At 42.1% G+C, this 13,696-nt stretch overlaps 2 non-coding genes across 2 annotated transcripts; both read left to right on the top strand.

Annotated features, from left to right (window-relative positions):
- Window positions 1–1,054: 1,054 nt before the first annotated feature.
- TRNAR-CCU (transfer RNA arginine (anticodon CCU)) lies at window positions 1,055–1,127 on the top strand. The gene has a single exon. It is a non-coding gene; the product is annotated as a tRNA-Arg (tRNA).
- Window positions 1,128–1,631: 504 nt separating this feature from the next.
- TRNAR-CCU (transfer RNA arginine (anticodon CCU)) lies at window positions 1,632–1,704 on the top strand. Its single transcript has one exon. It is a non-coding gene; the product is annotated as a tRNA-Arg (tRNA).
- The last annotated feature ends 11,992 nt before the right edge of the window (window positions 1,705–13,696 follow it).

Consider the following 13,696-nt stretch of genomic DNA (forward strand, 5'->3'; position numbering starts at 1 on the left):
GTTGCTGTAATGTTATGCTGGACGTGTGTATGTTTGCTTTCTGTACAAAGTAACTCGGTTTTTATGCAGTTTTAACAAAACTTAGTGAAATAGTTGAGGGACAGCCAAGGGGTTTACCTGCATTTTTGAGAACAGTGACTCAAAGGCCATGTTTACAGGTTCAGAGTTTGACCAGGCAAGGTTCAGCTCAGCTGTTTTAATCCGACTCAAACCTCATTTAGGGGAAGGGTTGAGGGTAAGGCAAAAACGAAGATATTCGATATTAGATCATTTAGTCAAAGGTCAAGCTCATATGGACAAGGTTAAAGTTCTATCTGTGTGTCTGTGGGTCAACAAAACAGTTTTGATTTGATGTATCCAGCCCTGTAATCTTTGTCTTTAACCTCTTGTTCTAAAAACAGTAGATGAACCCCTTGGCTGTCCCTCTACTACAACCAAGTTTGGTTTATAATCGGTTGAAAATTTCGAACTATTTTGTTTACAGACACACATCCATGTCGAGCGAAATAAACCACCCACTCTAGCTTCGCGAGCGCGGGTGTAAAAATGTTACAGGTACAGTACAAGTAATTTGCAAAAGAAAATTAAGTTGCAAAATGCAGCATAAATACAGCTAGAAGCAGGAGGAGCCAGTGAGCCTCCGAAGCTTGCGAGAATGCGACAGGAATAAAGTAGATTTAGGCTAACTGGTTTTGGATAAGTCACTTGTCGACAAGTGCAGTGCTGTTTTTGTGGTTTTAATCGCATGATATTTATAAGCCCTAGTATTCATAGTCTGGATCAGTTTAGTACTCGACGTGAGCACGTTAACAAAGGCACCAGTAACTTGTGTATCCCTGGCACCGTGTTATTGCTTTTTGAAACGGAAACTTAGGTATAGGGTACTGGACTAAACAGCAATTGACACACAGCAGTTCCTCCACCAAGAGTGCACATGGTCCTTTCTTGAGCTTTCGTTTACCTTCAAGATCCTGACTCTCACTTCATCAAATAGTGCCCTCAGAACCATAGATCAAAATGTTTGCAAGAGGGAGTGCCGCAGTATTTAGTATCCGCCCCTGTGGCCCAATGGATAAGGCATTGGCCTCCTAAGCCAAGGATTGTGGGTTCGAGTCCCACCAGGGGTTGTGCAACTCATTTTTATACTGCATTTTGGAAGTAGGATGACGTAGGCGGGTGTTGGGGTGTGTGTTTGTTTCACGGGAGGAGAGGTGTTATGGTTTGCAGTGATAGATTTTAAGAACAATTTTGAGTTTCCGTGGCAGGAGTTGTGTATTGATTGTCCGCCAGATGCCGTGGCTGTGGGGCGTGGTGAGTTGCCTGGTGCTGCCGCCAACTGTCTCTGGCACCCTTTGCTTTGACAGTGTTGGGGGCAAGTCTTGGGTCTCATCTTACACCATCGGTAACCAAGACGGATGTTGTATATTTAAACTTTGCGCCAAACGCTGAAGCTATATTTATATCTGGAAATATTAATTTGATATTGTATGCCATGTAGTTAATGAACAGGTTATGTAATTATATATATTATTTTCCATACATAACTATTCTTACCGTAATACTTGTGTAAATCCATACGTTATAGTGTAGAAAAAGATTAAGTTCGCTTTGTTCTTTCATCGTGTATAACAGCCCCTGTGGCCTAATGGATAAGGCATTGGCCTCCTAAGCCAGGGATTGGGGGTTCGAGTCCCCCCAGGGGTTGTGTCATTTTTGCATTCCATTTTTACAACGTTCTCTTGTCATGAAACACGGAATACAGAAATATGAATTAAGGGATACTATTTAGGAATGTAAAAGTGACAAGTCAGGTTATATACGTCTGGCAGCAGTTGTGTGTAGCAATGAAGTTGGTGGATGATGCTGTGCACAGGTAGCCCTGGTAATATTTCTAGGCAAATGACGAAGTAAGTCATATTAAAGGATGGAACAACGAATCTTGAGCACCGTACCTCTCGTTCACTCTAGTTCATTGACTGTAAAGTTACAGTGTCCCCACAAGAAGCACTGAGCCACAAGTGATGATTCATGTATGCTGCACCCGTTGTCATGCCTGAAAGTCTACGGTGTTAAGATCACGTCCTCACATAGACACCTTTAAGCTCTTTGGCGCGAAGACTTATTGTTGTTTATTCTTGCTACAACCAGACGATTTCATTCAGTACAGGAGAGATCCAGATGGTGAGAATGTTAACGAAGGCTGCATAAAATCTTCAGTATGTGTAAAAAAATACCGGTGTATAAAAATGTGGCTTCTGGTTAAAGGAGTTGAGTATTGGGTCAGAGAACACACAAAATGGTACGAGAATGGGCGTTCTTTTTATATTTTCCTGCAGCTTGGCATGTGCTCAGTCTAGGTAAGAAAAAAGATCTAAGTTAGAAAGGTCGAAAATGGTTTAATTGAGTCGTCCAAAAACCGAGTTGACCTGCCATTCTATGGCTTGCTTCTAGATCCAGCCTACCCCCAGATTCGGAAAATATATTAGTGGTAGTGATGATGATGATGACGACACTGTACCGTATATGCCAAGTAGCCTAGATCAGAAAGGGTGTGGTGTCAAAATAAAACAGCCTGGTAGCAGCAAGATTAGACCAGAAGTGAGGTCCTCGGAGTGAAGGGGTTAACCGTGGTGTGAAGGAAAGGGAAATTCAGTTAATGTAACATATTTTTCCCTAAGCCTCACCGTGACCAATTTCCCCTCGACCACCCACCCACACACACGCTCCCCCTTCCCCAATCCCACCCCCTCCCACTCCCCTACCAACACCCTACCCCTCACGCCTCCTTCTCCCTCCCGTTCCCCTTCCCAACATCATCCCCCAACCCCTTTCCCTTCCTTTCCTTCCTCCATCCCATCCTACTTCCACTTCTTCTTCTCCATTCTTCCTCTCCCTCCCTCACTTTTTCCTCCTTCCCTCCCCCCCCCCCTCCCCCGACGCTCGGACCAGCTGCCTCTCTCTTTCTCACTGACCTTCTCTACCCTCACTCAAAGTGTAATTAATTCCTCCTCCTCCCCCCCCTTTCTCTCTCTCTCTCTCTCTCTCATAGGCACACACACACACACACACACACACACACACACACACACATTCATTCATCTACTAGAAAAAAAAAACAATAATTGGCCTCCGTCGTTTAGTTACTTCTTGTGTCATTAAAATAAAAACAGTACAACATTCAAGCCTTCCGTGCATGAGCAAACCCTAAGTGCTGAGGGCCAGAAACTCCCTAGCATATAAGTACACTCGTCAGGGGGTAGCGAATTTTATTAAGATACCTCAAGATCTTCGCCAGGCCAGCAACAGACACTATTACGTGAGATTTCAACCTCTGCAGCCCGTTTGATTGATATGGTGGGAGTTACTTGATGGGGGTCTTGGACGCAGAGTGGAGTTACTGTAAAGGAGATACTGACCACAAGTACTTGAGTTATCTCCGTCCCTGGTGTCTACTTGTGTATGTGCTCAGTGTACAGTATATGTGTGTGGGTGGGTGCGCGCCCAGTCTACATGTGTGTGTGTGTTTGTGTTTGTATTGGCATTTGTTAGCACTTTCCTTACCATTCTATATAATACAAACACATCTTGTCCTCTACGTTACTCGAGTTGATTAATGCCAGGAAGCACCAGGACGCACCTACGGTACAAACTCTTTACCTGCAACATACCTACTCTGCATTTTATTCCGTCACACGCCAAACGATTTAAATATACTGAAGAGAAACCTGCAGTACCAAGAATGATAAAAACGATCGCCAGTAACATTCTGACTGAGAACATGGAAGGTTATATTTTATTCCATCAGCACAGAGAAAATCACCGCAGCCAAAGGATTAGATTCTCGCAAACGTTAGAGGCGTGTATTTAGTTCAAGACAGACCCCTCGGGATGAAAAGGTTAAGGGTTCACAACCAGAGGCCTTTCCAGGGCCGGATAAAATCATCTGGCAGTAGCAAAAATCACTCTGAGTAGCTAATCGTCATTGCAGTGAGGAGGTTGATCCCTTTCCCACGATGACGTCTCCTGTGTCCAGTATTTTATTCTTGCTGTCTCCATACGGTTTTACTCCGGAGAGCCTTTCCGACCTAGAGGGGTTAGCTACGGCCTCCATTAACCCCGTCATAACCAGACGCTTCTCCTGAGATAAAATTGTCTGGCAGAGGCAAGAGACTACTTCAAATGGACACAGTTGTATTGATTTCTGTGCGTATGGGTTTGCGCAGGCGTAGCACTATAGACCTGTTCAAAAATTCCCTAACACTGGAATTCGAAACTAATGAAGCAAGGTTCCAAGCCTTTTACTGTTGATTAATTTGGAAGGAGAATCCTATACACAATATGGGGTAGAAGTGTGTAAATGAACTTCTGACCGCGACTGATCTCAACGAATTTATTGTGTGTGTGTGTGTGTGTGTGTGTGTGTGTGTGTGTGTGTGTGTAGCCACGCGACCTTTGAATTGACCAGAGAGAGAGAGAGAGAGTTGTGTTTTTCGATTCATTTTTTCCACTTCCTTTCTTACTCCCCTACTTCACTTCATTTGCTCTTTGCTCCTACCCTCTTTGCCTCAACTTTCCTACTTCTTGCTCCTTCCTTCCCTCCCTCTCGTCTCCCGCATCTCCCTTCTTTCCCCCAACCCTTCCCTGCTCGCTCCTTCCGCTTTCTTCCTTTCATTTCCTTCCACATTCTTCTTCCCGCCCTCTTTCCTCCAAACTCCTACCCAATCCCTCCTTTCCTTCCTCATTACCTTTTCCACCTTCTCTCTCTCTCTCTCATTCATTCCTCTCTTTCATCTCCTTCCAGTTCCTTTCCATCCACCCTCCATCCTTCTCCCTTCCTTCCTTCCTTCCCTCCGCCCTCCTACCCTCCCTCCCACTGACCACTATGAAATCGGGAAAGAATATTGTTTCCCTCAAGGTGTATGTTTATAAAAAAAAAATAATGGTTGTAATTTACCCCGAAATGTTCTACACCTCTTGTCCTATTTTCACGCTCTATTTGTTTCGATTATTTAGTTTTTTTTTTTTTTTTTAGGGGGATTTTTGGTGTTATATTATTATTATTATTATTATTATTATTATTATTATATTATTATTATTTATTATTATTATTATTATTATTATTATTATTTTACTACTACTACTACTACTTCTTCTAGTACTACTACTACTACTACTACTGCTACGACTACTTCTACTACTGTGATGACCCAGATATTTTTGCATTACGTATAGTTTAATATGGACATGGTTTGCACACACAACAAGAGCTATTAACGTGTTGGTTGCAGAAATAAACCAAGTCGCTGATGAGGAGAAACAGGCTATACTGATTTCATTTTTATATTTCAAAACACCAGTAATGTCATCCTGTCCCCCTTTAAGCCCGAGTACTTGGTTTCTGTGTCCTGCTTGCCATCACCTGAAGATTACATACACTCCAGGTGAGGTATTACGAACGGGAGGAGTAAGATATAGTTTTCCTAACATCATCACTAGTAGGACTCTCTCAAGTTAAAAATCGTCTGGTGGCAGCATGAGAAATATAACTTACGTCGTCGAGGTGAATGGTTTAAGAAAGGCTAGAAGCTATGATACAGATACATACCGGTATTTAATTACTGATATTACGTAAAGAAAGGCATACGTTATAGATCATGCTCATCATCGCAACATTATTTCTGTCTGTCTACCTATAGCCAAACGCCTTAATCCCGTAAGTGGTGGCCACAAACAAGTCGCCTTCACGTCACCCTGTCCCCTGCCATGTCGCTGCCTTCCCCCCAACTTATACCATCTCTCATATATCCCTCCATCTCATTTTCTTCCCAAAATATATGGTACGTAGGGTTCAGAATCAGGAAAGAGAAATCGTAAAAGCAGGAGAACTATCAGGATGGCTATCAACAGTGAAACAAGCCACTCACATGGTCTTGATTTGACAGTGCAGTGGATTGTCCAAACGGAAGAATCACATCCACACACAAATATTGTCATTGAGAAGATGCAACACTTTCGGCCCTACCTGAACCCTCTGTGTCTGATTCTACCACACCAGCATTCACTCATAGCTCAAATCTTCGAAATCTTAACCCCATCACACCGAGGACGTAGTAATTATTTTGCCACCTACAGACGATATTACTCATCTTAGAGGAGAGCTGTCAACTTAAGGGCTTAGATATATTAATTTTCTTCAGTACGAGAGGCCATTCCTAAGCTGAACGTAATGGTTTAGTGAATGCAAATGTTTAAGGTAAAAAACATCATTGCAGTGAAGGCTTTAGCACAAAAATAACAAGTCAAAAGCCAGTCCTAAGTTTGACGAAAATTGTGAGACGGTAGTAACAAGTTAGAGTTAATATATCTATCGTCTTGAAAGTAGTTATGTGTTTTTATTTTTGTCATCCAGACGAATATACTCCTTCTTTTTCTGGAAAGATTATAATATACTGCCTTAACTGATTCCTTTATACCTACGACACTTCCTAGCCGAGAAAATCGTCTGGCAGCACCACGAATTAAAAATGGCGTGCACGGGTGACTGTTTAAAGACATATTTTACAAAGCCTTTCTTGTATGTCATGTCCAGTTTAATAGGGCGAACATGCCACGTACTTATTAGTTTGTTTAATCAGTTTTATTTGCCTATCAGTCTGCTTACCTGAACATCTCCCAACCTCTTCACCCAGGCGACTAGTTCTTACTTTATTTTTGCCACTTTTAGAGCTTGTTTTTATTCAGCTTAGTAAAGACTTCGAACTTGGGTTATGGTATCTGTGTAGCCTTAGCCCCCATTACCATTAGATATCCTTACTAAGTTGAAGAAAGTTGCCTTGTAGCAGCAAAAATATATACAGATGACGTCGTTGGGTTAATGGAGTTAATCCGAGGTGAAAAATCCGTTTTGACAGACCTGCACTAGAGTTCTCCTCAGACTTTTTCCTGATCTTCATCCCAACATTTAGGAGAACGAAATTACAAAGGGGCCGAACAGAGAATTCATTTTTACTGTATATTTACCATTCAGCACTGAAGAACCTCGTCACTGAAGGCCAAGCAGGAATAAGTACAATAAGTGATGATAAAATATTGGCACTGTATGACGCAAAATTAACCGGTACCTGTCAAATTACCTGTTACTTTGTGCTTAAAAGTCTGGGCTTACCATTCCGTTCTCTCTGATGTCGTTCGTTTTCATTGACAGGAGAGATGCGCTACGGCCACATCACGAACCAGCGCGGCGGTCTGTCTTGCCTACTTCATGACAGGGACCCATAAAAGCTGTTGTGGAGCAAATATGGTCTGGTTTGCCTTCGTTTTAGGTGATTCACTCATTTTTGTGCCATAATTAACGATGCTTGGTGGTTAAATGGCTGCCTGGAGGGTTTTAGGCAGTGTAGAGGCCTTGGTTAAGCGTAGGGAATAGTGAAATAGGAAGATGTGTGTTTTTGTGTGCCTCGCCTGCCTTGAAGCTGTTGCATATGTACGATGATTTCTCGAACTACATTTTCTCTATTTACACGATTACCCGGAGCTATTTTGAGTGTTTAATTAATTCACTCGTATTGTAAACATCTGAATTATAGGAACCTTGATATATTCCTTTAATACTGTTTTGTGAGAGCTGTGTTTGAATATGTAACTTGGTTTGTTACGTGCCTCAGACCCAGAAACATGTAGCCCCCTTCCTGCCTACCCCTGTACCCCCAACTCCCTCCCTCCCAGCCTCCCTCCCTAATGCCTCTGTTTCTCCCTCCGTCGCTTACCGTCCCTCCCCACCCTACCACCCGCCTTCCCACCCCAGCCCCTCGCCTACCCATGTTACGCTCGTCTCAACCACCCCAGTCTCTCCCCACTCTTTCCCCTACCACTCCAACCCTCTCCTTACTCCTGCCTTTCCCTGTCCTTCCCTTTGCCTGGACGGACACACACACACACACACACACACACACACACACACACACACACACACACACACAAACGGACCCAAGTACTCTTCGTCCTCATTCCCCCTTCTCCTTCCCTCCCTATCAGTGCTCCCCATCCACCCCCTCTCCCCATCCTAGCCCCACTGTCCACCTTCCCCTTCTCTTGCACTACACCACCATCACCCCATGTCATTACCCTTATCCTTCTTTCTTCCCATCTCTTTCCCTTCTCGGCCCCACCTTTTCCCCTTCTTATCTCTCCATTCTTCCATCTCCTTCTCTATACGTCCCCCCTCCCACTCCCATTTATTCCCTCCCCGTCCCTGTCCTTTCTTCCCTTTCCCCTCTCCATCCCTACCCTTATCCGCCTCCCTCCTCGAAAATATCACTAGGTTTGTTGTTGCGTTACACTCCCATTCCCTATTCCCCCATCTCCTCTCTTCTTCTCTTCCGCCTTTCATCCCTTTCCCCTTTCACCTTTCCTCCTACCAACTGTCCACCTTCTGACCCATGATCCTACTCCCCTTCCCTCTCCCTATTCCCATTCTCCTCCCTCCCGCCAACCCTGATATGTCCCTCCCTCTCCCGTCCCTCCTCCTCCCCTGTATAATCACATCCGGGAGGAGGGGGAGGGGAGGAGCACCGTCACACAGCACACACACGCACACGTCCTCTGGCGAGTGGACTTTCTTACCTACATCGCCAATAGGAGGACATAAAAGGCGGGGTGTTGCCGTGAAGGGATGGGGTTGAGGCAGGAGGGCAGGCAGGCAGGTATATTGGGTACGGGAGAGCAGGGGTTGTATTTACAAACCTTCTTGAGAGCTTAAGTTGTGTACCAATATGGGATCGCTCGTCTTACTTCCTTTATAATTTAGTCTTACAAGAGTGGCTAGCGACGTGAAAATAATATATATGACCAGATAAAATGGTTCAGAATAATGTTATGGAGTGGACACCTGCTCACGTAAGACTTGTTGACGTTCTTTCATGAATACTTCCCCGGGTTTGTGGAGGATGTAGGTGTTTAAGGTTTGAAATTTTTAATATGTTTTGGGATAGTCTATTCCGGTATTTTCGTTTATATATATATATATATATGAAAGAGAGAGAGAGAGAGAGTATAGATATACAGATATACAGTAGACTCTGTATGGTATTTTGAATAATTTAGCAGGCTTCATAGTAGATTTGCACTATTATTTACAATGACGGAAGGATAAAAAGTAGAGGTCAAATGAGGCGGGAAGGTATGTGTAAAGGGAGGGAGGGTCATGTGGTGTATGCTATTCAGATTTTTCATTGAAAATTAGTTGTATTTTTTATTTTTGTATTTTCGGGGGCTTGGCCATGGCAATAAACGGATTATTCCTACCGTGATCTTCCATACACCGGAGGCTATGTTTAGAACAACCAAAGTGAAAAAAAAGTTTATTTTTCAACATTTCTGGCTAGAACTATTGCCCTTCTTAAATGTAAGGTATAAATATCACTGTAATTATTTCAAAGTATAACCTTTATACATGGTTCAGATGGAGGAGAGCAACATTTTGGAGGGAGCAGTCGTCATTGTGGGTGTTCTTCTTGGGTTTGGTTATGCCAAGAAGAATGGAAGTTCAGGTTGCGTTGACTATGTTTGGTAAACAAAATGAGAACGATCAGCCTTGAAGGAGGTATACACACACACACACACACACACACACACACACACACACACACACACACACACACACACACACACACAAGGAGTTGGCGAAAAGATAGTGTTTATGTGAATGGAACAGGTTATACAGGATAGTGGGGACCGTGTTTACATGTCAGATTGGTTACAACGTCAGGTATGGTATATTTACCTGTATGTGGGTGCAGTTGAGATGTGTTTTGGGAAAGTTAGTTCTGTGTGTGTGTGTATGTGTGTGTGTGTGTGTGTGTGTGTGTGTGTGTGTGTGTGTGTGTGTGTGTGTGTTGAAGATGGAGGAGGTAAGATTTGGTGTAAAGTCAGGTACTTTATTGTGGGTTCATTTATTTAGTCTTCACTGACTGATAGATTTACAAGTATTAGGAAGCGTGCGGTTTAGGTAGTGTTGGCAAAAGTTAATAATCTACAATTTCCATAACTACGGTGATTTAGTTAAACTACAGTAGTTGAAGGTTGGTTAAGCATGTAAGATAGATACAAGATTAGGTAAGGTAGGATAGGTACAAGATTAGGGAAGGTGGGATGATATGTGTTGGGGTATGGCCATCTTTAGTAGTTTTATGTAAAGTGTTGTATATTTATACACCTGGTATTTATACTTTTTTGAACGACAGAAGATTAATATTAGGTAAAAGATAGGTAAGACTGAGTACAAGATTGGGTAGCTGTGGAAGACGTTAGTATTTGTAGTAGTGAGGTAGTATTCTGCACCACAGGAAGCTATTTACGGTACTGCGCTGGGTGGTACCTATATAACCAAGTGAAGCCTGGTTGTCTAGAGAGTTAAGGCGCTGGAACCAGATGAGTCGCACAAAGGTTTATATCTGAGGATGGTTGGGCTTATTGTTCACGTAATGTCACTCAGGGAACAGTTGGGCTGGTCACTCTTGTCTTAGAAGTAACTTAGCCCTGGGGCCTCAACGTTCCTGATGGGGCAGAAAGGAATTGGATGGTTGTTTATTGTTAAACATTTATTGTTATAAATGGCGAAGCATGTTCTCGTCAGTATTATTATTTTTCTTTGCACTTCTTTTTCTTCGATCTCTATATGAAGGTAGCCTAGGGTAACTCAAGTCCTTGTGCCAAATATAAATGACCCTGACCTATTATTGAAGGTCATATACTCATTTTTACTATAAAAATTGCATACTTGACATTGAAATATCTCAGAAACTAATTGGGATACATTTTGATTAGTGATGTCGAAGCGACGTTATTGTGGCTACACAATAAGCATAATAATAATAATAATAATAATAGTAATAATAATAATAATAATATATAATAATAATAATAATAATAATAATAATAATTTATTATTATTACCGGTATTATTATTATTAGTAGTAGTAGTAGTAGCAGTAGTAGTCTCTTTCCTGTCACTGAGTGACAGGCTAAATGGTTCCCTGTATCCCAGGAAACCATTTCCTTCGATGGGTGGTAACCGTATAACCAGATAACTCCCGGTGGTTGAGTGGGTTAAGGTGCTTCAGTCGGATGAAGCCTGATAGGTTCCATGTGAAGGGTGGGTGGTGTTTTTTGCTCCCGTAATGCCACTCAAGGTATAGTGAGGCTGGTCCCTGTTGCTGTAAATTACGGAACTGAGTAACCTAGCCACGGTTCCCTATGCTCCTGTTTATACTGTAGAGTGCAAAATGGGACTGGATTTTTTTTTTTTTTTTTTTTTTTTGTAGGGTAGTCCAACAGGTAAGCTCGGGGATAAGGTAGATTCTTGTATATTGGGGTTTGTTTTTATTGTTTAGTGGGTTTATGTGCATTTTTTTTTTTTTATTATTGCTGATTTTGAATACGAGTTGGAGGCCAGGTAAGCAAATAAGACTGGGTATAAGATTTGATATGGCAGATTTATGCGTATTAGGTTTGTAAGTAAAGTTTGCCAATTTTCATTAGTATATTTATCTATATGTCTATCTGTCTGTCTGTCTATCTGTCAGTCTATGTATCCATCCATCCATCCATCTGTCCATCCATCCATCTATCTATCTATCTATGTCTATCTGTTTATCTATAACTGTCTGTCTATCTGTCCATCTATCTGTCTGTCAGTCTGTCTCTGTATTTATACTGTATTAATTGGAGGTCAGGTAGACAGACAGAAGTATCAGGTAGGCCAAACAGATAGGAATGAGAACCAGACTGAGTACGCTAAATTTACCCGTACAGGACTACATCATCAGTCCCTGCATTTCAGTTTTGCTATTTCTGATTATAAATTTATTCTTTGAGTTACCTGGTATATTGGATTAGATTATGATTACGTTGGCTGAAGGATGGGCGTAGATACCGTATTCATAAATTTTCTCAAGCCAGATATTTGTATAGTATTACCAGGTATTGTTTTATTCTGTCATCATTCATTCACCTGCCAGACACTTCACATCTAAAGTAGAATGAAAATTGCTTTGAAAAATATGGGAGATTTGCGTAATTGCTGATAATGATTAGGTATATTTTGCATTGGTGTAGTGTAAGATTATGATTAAGACTGCTTATGAATGCCATCCTGGGTAACCTTGCAAGACTGGATAGGATTTCTTTCGTAGTGGAATTGTGTGTGTTCAGCCACTCTCTGGATGGTCAGGTGTAACGATGGTAGAGTTTTTTATCCCTTCAAACCGATGACGCATTTTGCATTTTATTTTTGGTGGTTCCTGACGATTTTACTGAGCTTGGGAAACGTTTGTGGCAATTAATGTATAAAAAGCAAATGCCATCCCTAACCCCTCCAGTTCCAAAAATCTCTTAAGCTGAACCAAATCATCGTAAGATAGCAAGTATAAAATATAAATGTACGCCATCGGAATGAAGGGGTTAAATTTTGTCAAGATAGAGAAACTAGAAGGGTTCAGGTGAGCAGGCTGAGTTGATGGGTAGGTTAATGACCACTTCCAGTTAGAGAAGCGCCATTTTCAATTTATTCTTGCTGTTAAAAGGAATTATGTGGGCAATATCTAATCCTCCAGTTCGGAAACCTGTCTTAAAATAAATAAAATAGTCTGGAGATTTATGCTTATTCATATAGTTTTATGTAAATATGTACGACGTTAATTACGGTGGTGTTTGGAGGCTGGGAGGCGGAGAAATGACGGCGGGAAGTTAAGCTTAGTTACCGCTCGCACTTACGTTGTGTGTATCCACCATGTGTAGGCGAACAGGTGGATAGGTTAATTATCAAACTATTCCCAGTGCACGTAGCTAATTAATTACTGTATCAGGGCCTTCCAGACCGTTTCAGTATGCTTTTTGTGTCATAGCAACACCCTACAGCGATTACAGAACGGTTTAATTCGAGAAAGCAGTCCCTCTCGTCGTTCCCTTGCCTTATGGTTTCCTGCTGAGCGGCGAGAGAATAGTCTCCACTTTCCCGAGGTCTCGTAAGCCAAAAGGTACGCACACGACGCTCACGTTTTCTCTGATAATTTCTTGAGGGGGACTGGCTAAGATTACAGCCGTCTTAAACAATATTATCCAGCTTGTTATAATTTTTGTGCTTACGTTTGGGTAGTACGGCATGACAGTCACCGTTTTCTTCATTTTGTGTTCGTATGGGAGCCTTATATAGGTTTCCCGTATCCCAGCACCATGCATTTGTACTCAGTCCTTATGGGTCTTCAGCGTCACTGTTCCCAGAATGTCGGAGGCTTTGGTCATCTTCACCCCAGCCCATAGTCCCTGTTAAAAAAGATGGGGTTGCAATTAAACGTCGCCTTAACTTTTCACACGGATATTACAGGGTCTTTTGTGCTGTCTTCGTCACCTTTGTGTTCACTCGTTTATCGGGAACTTAATGCTATCTCGTCCTGTCCTTTCGTCTTTGTTGTTTGTTTATTTGAGTGTGCATGAGTGCGTACATGCGCTCGCATGTTACTTTTCTCACTTCGATATATCACCTTCCCTTTCTCATTGTATATTCTCCTGTCTCCATTCCTTTCTATATTTTACTTGCACTAACTTTCCTTCTTGATTGGAAGAAGAGGCACACCAGAAAAGCTGGATGGACATGGCTGAAGAATGTATTAGGGAAGGTAGTGTGTGGTGAGAGTGCAAC

The sequence above is a fragment of the Coenobita brevimanus genome, chromosome 50, assembly GCF_032717465.1.
Source record: "Coenobita brevimanus isolate Jiangsu-jjx chromosome 50, ASM3271746v2, whole genome shotgun sequence".
In the NCBI taxonomy this organism is placed as follows: domain Eukaryota; kingdom Metazoa; phylum Arthropoda; class Malacostraca; order Decapoda; family Coenobitidae; genus Coenobita; species Coenobita brevimanus.